Raw genomic sequence first — 12,983 nt, forward strand, 5'->3', positions numbered from 1 at the left:
CTTCTCGAAAATCTGCTACCAATTCCTTAAATGCCGATCTTCGGGTAATTCTCCAGTGGGGCAAAGACAACTTAGTTGATTTCAACCCTTCTAAAACTCAGTCTTGTCTTATATCTCGCAAAAAGGATTCTTCTACTCCTATGCTTATCTTTAGTGACACTCCGATTTCTAGGCAAAATGATATATCTCTTTTGGGGATTACCCTGACTTCTAATCTCTCTTAGCACAAGCACATTACAAATATTGCTTCCTCTGCATCTAAAAAACTTGGTTTTCTCTTTCGCTCTCGGCGTTACTTTTCTTCCAAACAGCTTCTCACTCTGTATAAATCGCAAATTCGCCCTGCCATGGAATATTGTTCCCATATCTGGGGTGGTGCCCAGATATTTAAATTAAAAACAAGGAGCCACACAGATCAAAAAGAAAGAAAATATTGGGCACATGTTAAAATTCACAGGTTTAACAAAAAAAAAATATCACTGACAAAGTTTATCAGTGGACATGTAAAATTTAGATCATCACTGTATGCTGATGTTATTGTGTCATTCTAGAATCTTTGAATAAATTACATAAATGTTTTAGGCAATTTCAACTAATGAAAATTAGTTCCAAAAAAATAAAACTTTAGAAATTTGAGAGAGAGAGAGCAATTTAATCTAGACTAAATAACAGCAATTGGAACAAGTTATTTATTTTCTTAACAATGTTATTTAATGAAGCTGAAAAGTTATATATAGAACAACAGAATAAGTAAAGCGGGAAGTAAGAAACCATATGCTCAAATTCATTTGCAGCAAAAATAAACTTAGCTGAAAGACAAAATTGTGTACCTGGAAACTAAAATTAAAGAATTTATTAAAATTTAGAACTTCCAGAATGTTTTAAGAAAATTAAATAGACATATTATTACATAATGAAAAAATGGATGAAAAAAGATTATTACATGTTCAAAACAAATGAATGGTATAGATGTATAGGCAGATGAAGAGTAAAGTGGATTAATTGGTCATGCAGATATTAGAAGAATGAAGGCTAACCAGCTAAAGATCTAACAGAAAATAGGATAGCATAGAAGAAAATAAATTTGTGGATGGAGGGCTTGAGAGTCCAGAAGAACCGATTTTTGCTATCATAGTAACCTGTAATGACCACCGAATATAACAGGTGTCAACAATGATGATTTTTGATGCTGCATATTTGATTTATTGACTTTTTCTTAACTTCAACAGAAGCAATCTTTTGATACTAATATATACAGTGTAAATACAGTGTACTAGTTTTTTCCTTTTTTATTTTCTTTTTTTTTTCAATAAAATTTGTGTTACATTGCATTGCATTCAGTATTTTCTTAATATAATTGTTAATCTAATATTTTAAATCCTTTTCTTGATATTTATCATAAATCATACTTCATCACCAGACCAATGCAACTGTTTTAAGAAAAAAAGTTTTTATAGCTTTTTAATTGTATTTCTTTTACTATAATTATTGCTCTTTTCATTTATTGTGTTTTTTATGTTCATATCCCATTCATTTTAAAATACTCTGGGAGCAAGTGCATATGACATCAGACAAGGTCCTCTAAATATATGTGGACCATGGCCTCCGACTACTACCTAAATCCAGTACTGCTCACCACAAAACATCTTTCCAATTATGAACTCTTTATTTTTAGGCTTCAGTAAGGGTCTATGTGGATTGTTTAGTGCTGCAGGGACATTAATTGAAGACAAAATTATTTTGAAATGCAGTTATTATTGAAATTTAATAAATATTTGACATAATTGAGATGTGTTATAAAAAAAAAAAAAATTTTTCATTTCATGTGTTTCTCTAGCAGTTTCAATATCCTTTTAAAAACTTGTTCACTGTAAGATGATTGTACAAATTAAGTAGCCTCAATGTTGTATGTAGCTATAAGCATACTGTAGTCTGTTTTAGATTGAGTTGGCACCACTAAAGAAGGTAAAGTTATTGTACAGGTATGCCTCAGTTTGAAAACACAGCTGTGAAAAAACCAGACGCTACGTAAAGCACCATTCTCATGTTGCAGAGGCATTTCAAATTTCCCTGGTATTGCATGATGCACTTCAAATAAAGAACATAGCTCCATAAGGAGAAGAGGTATATTGCTATTTTGTAATACTGTTTTCAGCGTTTAGTATATACCAAGACTTATAACCTTAGTGCCGACCGGGATAGCCAGGTGGGTAAAGTGCCTGCCTGGCAACCCAAAGGTCGCGGGTTCGAATCCCGCCTCGGGCTTGGATCAAAGTACTGCAAAAACCTTGGGAGGTGCATTATGGCCACAGAAGCCGATGCGCCAACAACTACCAAAAAAATAAATAAATAACCTTAGTAAATTATAATATCTTAACATTTAGTAAATACTGTGGTGAACAATCTCTGCAATTCATGCATTTCTAAGTAAACTTGATTTACTCATAGCTTATACTTTCACACTGAGGCTATTGCCCTACTGAATAATGGCATATATTTGAAATAAATAGTGATATACCTTTTCCTATGGAGCAGTGGCTCTTATTTGCAGTGTGTACTGCAATGCCCAGGCAACTTCTGATGAAGTTTGTCTACGATATGAAATTGATGCAATTTGTGAAAAACTTTATTTTCTCAATGCCACAAACAGGTTATAGATTTGTGCAAATCAGCTCTACCTGTACCGTGTAGGCAACATCAACTTTTCTGTGAAACAGCATCATATTGGTTGTTTCATAGAAAACTATAGACTTAAATTTATACATTGTTAAATTATATTAATACTATTCCATTCTTTTTTATGGCAAATTAATCCAGACGACAAGTGAAACTGGTCAAGATACACTTTTCTTTGATGTCGTCTTGACTGAAATGGATAGTAGGATTTGTAAAAACGCATTAGCATTTATGATGCATGCAAGCTTACACAGCATCAGCCAAAAAAAACAAAAGAAAAAAAAAATTTCCCCCTTTCACCCATCCATTTGCTCCAAACATTTGTCCAGTTCTTCGAATTTATTTAAGCTAACAACTTCCACAACAACAACAACAAGTTTGTTCCAGCAATCAACCACCCACTGGCTAAAGGCAAATTTCTGCACATCTATTTCATAACTGTCTTTCCCCGATTTGAAACTGTGCCCCCTCAGGTTCTTAATCTGAGCTAGTGGAAGAATCCCATCAGCAATCAGCTTGCTGAACCCATTCAAGGCCTTATACACCTCGATCAGATCACCTCACAAGTGCTTACTCTCCAGGCACTGCAATTTGCAGAACTTAAGCCTTTCTTGGTAGGAGCACACCTTTGTTGCCTTTCTTTGTACTCGTTCTAGCAACTCTACATCCTTCCTAAAATGAGGCCTCCAGACCGGTACACAGTACTCTAGGTTTGGCCTAACCATTGCCTTGTACAATGGGATAATCACCTGCCTGTCCCTGCTAGCAAAATTCCTATATATCATTGACAAGACTCCATGACCTACCCTGGCAGCCCATCTGCACTGTTAAGTGAATTTCATATTCGACTGCACAACTACATACAGGTCTTTTTCACTTTCCACTTCCCCGAGTGTAGTACCACACAGTTGGTACTACACTCGGGGAAGTACCACACAGTTGGTACGTTTCTCTTGAGTTATTGCTACCCATATGCAGTACTTTGCATTTGTCAATGTTAAACTTCAGTTGCCACTTCTCGGCCCATTTGTCCAACTTATCTAGATCCAGTTGGAGTAGCATACTGTCTTTTACTGTCATTAACAACCCTGCCAACCTTTGTATCATCTGCAAACTTGGACATTAATCCTGATATACCTTCATCAATATCATTGATGAATACACAAAACTACAATGGGCCCAGCACCGAACCCTGGAGAACTCCACTAATAACTGCTATCCGTGTCAATACTTTGCATTTGTCAACGTTAAATCTCAACTGCAAACTTTTGATATTAAGCCTTATACACCTTCATAAACTCATACTTTCCTCAGTATCATTAATGAATACTGAAAACAATGCGCTCAGCACTGAACCCTGGAGACTCCAGTGATAACATTAGTGCACGAAGAGCAGTGCCCATTGATAACCACTCTCTCTCTTGTTCCACTTAACCATATCTCTATCCATAGCAGTAACTTGCACATGGGAGCTATAATCCACAATACCACACCTAGGCCAAATGCTTTGCGCAATTCTGTGGATCGTTACTTACGAATCAGAAATGTGCATCGAAATGCAGATGTATTTTCCATAGCTGTTTGCCTAATGCAGTGGAACTCGCTTAACCCTGATGTAGAACAGTGCAAAACATTTAATCTCTTCTTGAACATGACGGTCTGGAAGCATTATGCAATTTCTGAAGGTGGCTGCAGTTGAAGGCCATATTTGAGTTCATGAAACTGCATTCTGGTTTTCATGTGTATTTAAGTAGACATTCAGGGTTGGTCTTTGAGGCCCCCAATCACTACAATAATACATGCAATTTTGCCTGCTAAGTGTTCGAACTTCTCCTTTATATGCACTTATAGCAGGCGCCTCCGTGGGCAGGAGCAGCACATGCTTCTTGATTAGACCGGGGTTCGAGCCTGTGCCCATCAAATACGGAGGATGCAGAAAGGTCAGGGAATGACCACCACATATCCCCGGAGCAATATGGCCTTAGTTGCTAATGCTCCTAAAAACCCAAATAACAAACAATAGCAAGCACTTATAGCAAGAGAAATTAGAAGTATGGGTAATTGCTGATAGTGGTATATGATCTTGTCTTGAAATCTGAGTGTCATTGAAGGGAGCAATGGACTTTTTTTTTTTTGTGGGAAATAAGACTACAGGTTTAGAAGTGCTGAAGTAACTTTCCTTTGCATTGCTCGAGAATAAGTTCAGGATCAGCATTTAAGGTTAATATTCAAGAAGACATTTGGGGCAAGCTTTCTTACACTGGAAGGTGGAATTTACTGTGCTATCATCAGCAAATTGGATCATGAAAGAAGGAAGTAAACTTTTAGAACACCATTAGTAAAGAAATTAGAACACTGTACCAACAACTGCATTGAATGTTCACAGAGAAAATGATACCCAAATGTTATTTGACAGGCCATAAGATGGGAGCTTATATAGAGGACTTTCTGCCAAACACGACCAAAAGCCTTAGAAATATAATAAATGCATGAGTTTAACCAGATTTTACCATTTCATTTGTTCAAAAACAAGTAATATATGTCAATATATCACAAATGAGTTGACACCAAGAGAATTCATATCAGTGAATATTGATTATATGGAAGGTTTCGAAATAATTTAAGAGTTGATGGTTGATGAATTTCCCTATTTCGTTGAAAGGAGTAGAGGCAAGTGCAGCAGGACATTAATTGGAAGGGAGAGATTTATCACCATTTTGTGGAACTGGTTGCACAAGAGGAAATTTCTAAGAAGAAGGGAAAACAGCAGTGGAATAAGGAAGAAGAAGGCAACACAGAGCAGGAATAAGCTCATGAGCACAGGTTTTGAGAGCAAGTTGAGGAATTCCATCAGAACTAGAGCTTTCTTGCCATCAAGATTGTTCAGAATTCTCTACATTCCGTTAGAAGGATTTGAGTATTGGGTATGATGAGTTGGTTTACCAAGATCATCCATAGAAGAGAAGGAAATCACCGTACTAGTTAGTCAGCTTTCTTTTAATGTGAATGCAATAGAATCATTAGTTTGTAGATAGAGGTGGGAACATTGATGGATGGGAGTTGTGGCCAATATAACAGTGCTAAGAGAACAGAATAGTCAACTGTTTCTAAAGGGAGCAAATTTTCTACTTTAGCTTGTTATAAATCTGGTTTGGACTCATTGATAACTATTTGACAGTTTTGAGATTTGGTGTAGACAAAATGAAACTGGAGATTTGGATACAAGCCAGCCCCGATATATTACATTCATGAACGCCCTCGTGGGTAGTACAGTTTGTAGGGCTCATACAGTTCCATAGCCAGGGGAAGGTCAGCAGGTACATTGTACCCCCTGACACTGAAATCTGGTATTGTGGCACTTTTAACAAAAACAAATGACACCTTTTGTTGTGAATTGCAATTGCCACTTTTTTTGTGAATGTACCTGCTGACAAAAAGTTCTGGCTATGCCACTGCACTCTGGCATGTATTCTAAGGCTGGTCAATTAGACAGACATGGCTCAATTGATGATTCTTTTCTTTTCAACCTATGTAAGGAGTGTACTAATCTCAAATACAACTTAGTGCATTATGGAAAGAATTTGAGTTAACGAAGAAACAAACGCTTGCCCTAGAAATAAATTTAACTGTGAGCTCGTCGGGGACTCAAGTATCTCCTGACCTGCCAAGTGAGGCACCCCTGGTTCGGGTCCCAGAAAAAAAAAAATATATATATATATATATATTTTTTTTTTCTTTTGGTAGTTATTGGCACATCGGCTTCTGTGGCCATAATGCACCTCCCAAAGTTTTTGCAGTACTTTGATCCAAGCCCGAGGCGGGATTCGAACCCGTGACCTTTGAGTTGCCAGGCAGGCCCTTTACCCACCCGGCTAGCCTGGTCGGCAAAATATTGGGAAGTGCAGACTGCTTTGGTCGAAGCTGACTTAGTTTTATTGGGAGAATATTGTCAGGGAAATGGGTAACATTTTTTGTAATAAAGATAGGTGGTCCACAATCAGAGTGTGTTCGCCAGAAGCAACAATTGATGTTACAAACAGATGGTCGGATTTTAAGGGAGGTAAAGAGAGAATTACACTGCTAGGCATTAATTTACTCCCTTAAATAATTTCGTCAGAATTTCATAGGTATTCAAAAACATAGATATGTGCATTAAAAGTTCTGATCATCCTCAGTTTTCAAATATCGTTTAATTTTAGTTTAATGACTGAAAACCAAGACATGTAGTCGGTTTAATTGGTTTTCCATCTATTGTATCTATTTTCTTCTTTTTTTTTTTTTTTTTTTTAATTTTGTTCTGGAACATTCGGGAGATTCCTAGAGCATTCGAGAACATTTCTGAATGTTCTAGAATATTGCTGTGTTGAATCAAGGTCAGGATGTTTCAGGAAGGTTCTACAACTTTCTACAGAGTTCATTAGAATCATTGTGAACCATCTAGAACTTCTCTACCGGTATATTTTTTTATTTCTATTAATAACAAGATACAGAACAGGTAACTATTAACAGTGTATCTGAGAGAAGAACAATGAACAGAGTTGATAACAATAATATGAAACCCAATAGGAATAAAAACATTGATAGAGATTTAAACATTAAAATCATATGAAAAAAAGAAGTAGGCATTAAGTTAAGTTACCGGTAAAACAAATAATTAATTAGTTAGAGAATAAAAAAAATAATAAAATCACTGTGCAATTCAGAGAGGAGGCAAACTTGTGGATGGAGTTCATCAGTGATTGGGAATTGTCAGAAAGGTCAGTGAGAGTCATTTGCTGATTCTGTTCAGTGGACTGAACTTAGTCCATTCCGTGGTGGCAGAGTCAAGGCAAAACAGCGTAAGATTCCTGACTTGTCCCCTCGACGTGGGCACCTGTATGTGGTGAGGGGACCTCCCAATGAAGCTGCTGGACCTCCAGATTAGCATCACTGGGATTTAACACCCATACCTTGGTTCCAGGGTTACATCGTTGCAATCCGGCATGTGCACCGTGACCCGTGAAACACGGAAAGGGGGACCGGCCCAACTGGGATCAATCGCCGGGTGGCTCTTACTGCGTTCTAATAAGTCTCCCTCCCTTCGGTCCTGGGATGGGATAAAGGCTTATTGGAAACGTAAGTATGGTACTCTTAAGCGAACTTGGCATCCTGTTCGTGGCGCAGTACCTGCTAGTTCACGAGTGGGCTTCCCCTCATAGGGCTCCGTGGAGGGTGAGGTGCTTAGGGCGTTGGAAATTTTTATCTTATTCCTATGAGTAATTTAAATTATATTTCTTCTGGGGCCCAACAAGGCCCCTACCTAATCGATCGGAACATACCGATAACTGCAGCTGAGGATAGACCATATGTGACACTGCTTTTCCTCATTCTCCATTCCACCGGAGAGCGGGTACTTGGGAAAATGTCACCCTTTTTCATCCAGAAAGGATTAGAAGGGTTGACAGGATCTCCAAATTCTGTCAAAAGGCTACATTCTGGAGACGTTTTAGTTGAGGCTGCAAGCCAAAAACGTGCAGCAACTACTGAAAGCCACATTTTTAGGGGGATTACCAATCATCGTTACCCCCATAAAGCCTTGAATTTCTCACAAGGTGTCATATTAGAGTGGGACCTTCATATTTCTGAAGAAGAGATCTGCTCTGACCAAGGAGTGATGGTTGTCAAAAGAATATCGATGCGGAAGGATGGGAATCTCGTACCTATCCGAGTTCTCATCCTAACGTTCAACACCCCATGGCCTCCAAGCAAGCTATTTAAGGTGCCCAGTGAGGATTTATATCCCGAACCCACAGGTGTTTTAAATGCCAAAAGTATGGCCACTCTCAAACAGCTTGTCATGGCACCCCTGCCTGTGCTTGCTGTGGTGCTAAAGACCACGAGGGCAAGGAATGTTAAGCCAAGTTGTACTAACTGCCAAGGAGAACACTCTGCATATTCTCGAGCATGCCAGCAGTGGAAAGATGTAAAGGAAATTCAGAGACTAAAAACAGCTAAACATTTTTCAAGAGGCCAGAAAACGCATCCAACCAATAAATAGTGCCAAGCCCTCATATGCCCAGAAAGCTTCTGGGAAACGTACCATTGGTACTCAGACCGATATGAGTATTCCACCAAGGAAGTCATTTACTCCCATTGTGCACTATTTATTAAGTTCCCAAAAGTCCACCCAAAAATCACAGTGAGCTGCCACTCCTATATCCATACCTCCTAGTGCTCCAGCACTTCCAAAACACAGTGCTAAAGAAACTCCAAAGAAAGGGGAACAGGCATCTGCAATCCAAGAGACTGGATGTCGAAGATGAGGTACAGGATGAGTCTGTCCTGGAACTCTTTGCGGAAGAAGAATAAATGGATACAGGCCAATGTACAGTCTTTCCAAAGAGAGAGATAAACCCAGGACTGAGAAAACAAAGCCATCAGACGGACCCAATATATCTAAATAATGGGTACATTTAAATTTCTACAATGGAACTGCTGTGGATTCCATAGAAATAGAGATGACATCAAGGCATGAACCAACTTGCATTTGCTTAGAGGAGATGTATTTAAAGGTAAATGAAGATCCTTACGTAACTGCTTAGTTATTTGCAGAGACAGAGTTGGGGATGGCCTGCCCACGGAGAGGTCGCTATCATTGTGGGTAACCACATCCTCTTTCAAGCTATGGTTCTCACCACTAATCTAGAGGCTGTAACAGTTCGTCTTACACTAGGGTTCCTTTTATTTGCTACCTGGAACGACACTGCCGAGGCAGACCTTGATCTCATTAAGCAGTTGCCACCCCCTTTTCTATTATTAGGGGATTTCAATGGACATAATACTCTGTGAGGTAGTTCTGACATCAATAGAAGAGGTCAGATTATCGAGCAATTACTTGAAAATGATCTGGCCCTTCTAAATGTGGGATCTAACACCTTTTTCCACACGGCTACCTGTACATTTACTGCCATTGATCTTTCCATATGCTCCGCTTCCCTCCTGCCTCTGAGTACATGGGAGATTGAAGAAAACCTTTATGGTAGTGATCACTTCCCCGTGTTATCCACCATTTCTGATGGGAGACAATGTCACCAGTCGAGGATACCACTCGGAAGATCGATCACGCCAGCTGGAATGCCTTTCGTCATCTGGCAACATTCAATACCACAACAGTCGGCCAGGAGCCAATTAATGAGTCAGTAAAGCACATCACAAAGTATGGTCCAGGCAGTGGCAGTTGCCATTCCAAGGCCATCGTCATGCTTTCCAAAACCATGTTGGAATGGAGAATGCACAGCAGCTAAGAACGCTCAAAACAAAGCATGGGGAACATTTCGTCGTTACACCACCACAGATAATTTAATAGCCTTCAATCGTGCACGTGCCAAACCACGGCACATTAGACGTCAGAGCCAAAAGGAAACGGATCAAATTTACATCTTCCCTTACACGGGCTACCAATCCCAAAGCCATCTGGGACAAAGTTTTTTGAAAATGAAGAGCAAATACACCTCACACCCTTCATCGATCCTGGAACAATGGATGTACAATTGCAGATCTAACTGCAATTGCAAATACTCTCGGGGAGACATTCGCCAAAGGTTCAAAAACATATCCCCCAGAGTTCTTCACGATCAAACAAAGATCAGAAAAACATCACCTAAAGCTGCCCTCTAACAATTGCGAGGAATACAATCAGCCTTTTACACAGTGGGAGCTGAAAGCAGCACTCTCGCTATCCAAGGAGAGTGCTGTTGGGCCAGACAACATCCATTATGAGATGATTAAACACCTTTCATCGGAATCCACGGATTGTTTGCTCTTTCTCTATAATAGAATCTATATTGAAGAGACATTTATGGCATATGGCAACCGTCCTTTCCTTTCCAAAACCAGGAAAGGATCCAAAAATACCAAAAAATTACCGTCCTATTGCTCTGACGAGCTGCTTGTGCAAGATCCTGGAAAGAATGGTCAATATTCGTCTTTTGTGGTATTTAGAAGTTAACAACCTCCTTTGCAGGATATAGTGTGGCTTCAGAAGGAACAGGTCAACACTTGACCATTTAATCCGCTTGGAAACATTTATACATGATGCTTTCCTGAAACGTGAGCACCAGGTGTCGGTTTTCTTTGATATGGAAAAAGCGTACGGCACGGCTTGGAGATATTGAATTTTAAAAGACATATATAACTTTGGTCTTAGGGGACACATTGCCCTCTTTATTAAAAACTTTCTTGCAGACTGGTCTTTCCAAGTTCGTGTAGGATCCACCCTTTCCCGGCCATTCTGCCAAGAAGAGGGAGTTCCACAAGGATCAGTTTTAAGTGTTATGCTTTTTGCTATCAAAGTTAACTCTATAACTGAACAACTTATCCCCAGGGGCTCACATCTGGTGAGTATGGGCTTGGCACACCCAGGGTCCTGAGTGGATATCATCATTCTTCCCTTTTTTGGTGATTCCTTTCTACTTCTCTCTCTCAGGGTAATGGAATTTTTTTTTTTTTGGCTAGTGCAGCATAAGCCTCAGGCTTCTTTGCACCATATGGATAATAATAATAATAACTTCCTCCAACCATAAACAGTGCCCTCTTTGTAGACGACTTTAGCATCTTTTTGCAGTCATGCAATATGAGGGTCATTGAAAGACAATTGCTGCTGCTGTTGTTGTTTGGTTTTTAGGAGCATTAGCAACTAAGGCCATATTGTTCCGGGATATGCGGTGGTCATTCCCTGACCTTTCCGCCTTCTCCGTATTTGGTGGTCATGGGCTAGAACCCCGGTCTAATCAAGAAGCGTGTACTACGCACTGTTGCTCCTGCCCACCTGGCTACGGAGGCGCCAAAGACAATTGCAGCATGCTATTGACCACGTCAACTCTTGGGCAGTGACAAATGGTTTTAGGTTCTCGCCACAGAAGACTCTGCATACTCTTTTGTCGCAAACGGAACCTTCACCCTGAACCAGAACTTAAACTCGGACAAGACATCATTCCAGCAGTACCCGAGACAAAATTCTTGGGGCTCATTTTCGACAAGAAGTTGACATTTTTTTACCTTATGATGATGGTTGAACCTCCTACGTTCTATCTCCTCCAATAAATGGGGAGTAGACCACTCCACTTTACTCAGCCTCTATCGTGCGCTTATCCGATCTAAACTAGATTGTGGGTCACGAGTATGCATCGGCTAGAAACAGCGTACTTAGGTGGCTGGACCCAGTTCACCACCAAGCCATCCGTATTGCTACTGGAGCATTTAGAACAACCTCTGTCCAGAATTTATATGTTGAAGCAACTGAAGCACCATTGTCATTCCGACGAAAGCAATTGTCTTTAAAATGTACAGTACCTTTAAATTAAAATCCCTGCCAGACAACCCTATGTGGACATCCGTTTTCAAGCCTCGATGGGAAAACCAATATAACACTTGTCAGACTGCCAACCGGCATTTGGTATCCGTGTCCAAGTGCTACTCAGAGAGCTCGACATCATGGTAGACAATGTTGCCCAGTCACCAGGGCAACCACTTCCACCCTGGCATGCTCGCTTCCCATCATGCGACTTCTCCATTAAAAATTCGGGTAAGTCCATAACTCCATCTTCTGTCGACCACCAACTCTATGCTGTCCACCGAGCTGAATATTCCGATTTCTTGCCTGTCTTCACTGATGGCTCGAAATCGGAGTTATCTGTTGGATCTGCTGCTATCTTTCCGGGTCGTTCTATATCTGGAAAGATTCTCCAAGAATGCAGCATAAATACAGCTGAGTTGTATGCTATAGAGTTAGCCTTGGACTACATTAAAACCCATAGGTATCAAAGGTATGATGTACACTGACTCTAAGTACACTGCAGGCTTTATAGGGTATGAGGTATAATCCTCATCCATTTGTTACCCGGATTCAGCAGACGCTACACTCTCTGTCTGAGTGTTCTTTTGACATTCGTTTCTGCTGGATTCCAAGCCACATTGGGATCGGGGGAAATGAACTGGCCGATGCTGCGGCCAGATCACCAGAACCCCACAACACATATTGCCTGTTAGTCCCCTATACAGACTACAGGCAGTTAATACACACTAAATTACTGTCCCAATGGCAAAATCTTGGCATGAGCAAGTCACAAACAAGCTCTATTAGATAAAGCCTGTCATCTGACACTAGCAGTCTAGTCTGCGCAGGAATCACAGAGAGGAAGTTGTTCTGGCTCGCCGCCGCATAGGACACAGTCATCTTACACATGCATTTCGGCTAAGGGCAGATGACTGTCCTATGTGTGAGAACTGTGACACCCTTTTACGTATTTGTCACATTTCAAAAAGAATGT

Source organism: Mastigoproctus giganteus, chromosome 1, assembly GCF_048544385.1.
Source record: "Mastigoproctus giganteus isolate SK-2022 chromosome 1, ASM4854438v1, whole genome shotgun sequence".
NCBI lineage: Eukaryota > Metazoa > Arthropoda > Arachnida > Uropygi > Thelyphonidae > Mastigoproctus > Mastigoproctus giganteus.